At 32.2% G+C, this 1703-nt stretch overlaps 1 pseudogene; it reads right to left on the reverse strand.

The window, feature by feature from the left end:
• Window positions 1–437: 437 nt before the first annotated feature.
• LOC124913123 lies at window positions 438–1138 on the reverse strand (annotated as a pseudogene).
• Between the last annotated feature and the right edge of the window lie 565 nt (window positions 1139–1703).

Consider the following 1703-nt stretch of genomic DNA (forward strand, 5'->3'; position numbering starts at 1 on the left):
CATTTTTCTTTTTTGGCATTAATCTTTGCGACTTAAATGTATTTATAAAACTAGACTAATCAAATAACAGACCGTTTATGAAATGACCAATTCAATGGTTTATGAAATGTCTAGAATTTAATTAGGGTGAACTAAACTTTAAAATTTTTAAAAATTTATTTTATAACAAACCGATATTGATTTTGATTTAATTTTTTCAAACAGACTTTAACAATTTAGTCGCAAACAAAACACTACGAGATTATTATTATTATTATTATTAAAAAATATAGAAAAAGAGCTTGAAATATTCCTTGATAGTTGTGATACTCCAAATATACAATTAAGTGACCAATTTACACACAAACACAATTAACCAACACAAGTCTTTTATAATATTAATTAAAGACAATAGAAAAAACAAACATAATTTAAAGAGAGAAGAAGTAATGAATAAACTAAAGTAAAACCAAATTAAGCCCCATTAAAAGAATAGCTTTGATGACAATCTGGTAATACATAGAAGCCAAAGCAGCTCCAATGAATGGTCCAACCTAGAAAATCCACTGAGAATCAAAACGTTCAAACAAAAATTAACTTAAAATGCTCAAAATAAATCATTTAACCAAATCTGATTTGTCTATCTGATCAAACACTTACATGATCATTCCAATTATGGTCATTATTGTAGATGGTTGCAGCTCCAAGACTCCTTGCTAGGTTAATACCTATTCTAGTAATGCCATTGGCAGCCAAATGAACCAAGAACACTGCAAACCCAATTAAAAGTGGAGCCAAAATCTGCAAAAACTCAATTCACAACTCAAATCCAAAACCATTTCAAGATGAATTTTCTAATGCAAACTTAGCCAAGTTCTTACAAGAACATGGGAGTTTCTAGCACTTCTCTTTGCATCAATGGCTGAAAAGACAGTGTCGTAAACCAGTACAAAAGATCCAATAATCTTAGCCCAAGTCCTGAACTCTTTGTATAACCAGGATTCACTACATTAGCCCCACCACCTAAAGTTTCATACAGATTTGGATGAAAACCCTTAACCACTCTAGCTCCACATGTTGCTCCAAGAGTTTGCATCACTATATAGAACATTTCCCTAGTCAAAGAAAATTTTTTAGCCAAGAACAACCGAAATGCCATTAGATTAATAATATGTCTTCCTATCATACAATTTTCACAACAATTCAAGAGAAATTTGAGTATTTTAAAACAAATCCATGAATCAATTTCGAACAATTTTTAATACCTGAGATTAAACTAGGGAAAAGATCATGCCACAGAAAGCCCAAGCAATTTCAAACTTGCCACGACCACATGATGGTTCCAAGAAATAGAGGTCAATGGGTTTCGTTCTAAATTGGCAGCTTCGTTCTAATCATCATACAAGTGTAAAAGGGAGCAAATACAAGAGCGTTCGATGCAGTCTTAGTTCATAATGCAATTTTATCCTGTCTCGGGAAAACACTCTCTCTTTATAACCTGTTTACCAGATCCGGATGAGTAGAATCGAGGCAGCATCAGTGACGAGCCTCTTCGCCTTTCTTGCATACAAGTCATTGTGTGTCATTTTGTTTGTCGTTATTGTTAGTCTTTTATTATTATTATTATTATTATTATTATTATTATTAATGACCAAGTCCAGTCAATTATGCTTAGAGGCCTATTCTCTAGGGATTGGTTATCAGCTGTTTACATTTCTAGTTTT

Source organism: Impatiens glandulifera, chromosome 8, assembly GCF_907164915.1.
Source record: "Impatiens glandulifera chromosome 8, dImpGla2.1, whole genome shotgun sequence".
NCBI lineage: Eukaryota > Viridiplantae > Streptophyta > Magnoliopsida > Ericales > Balsaminaceae > Impatiens > Impatiens glandulifera.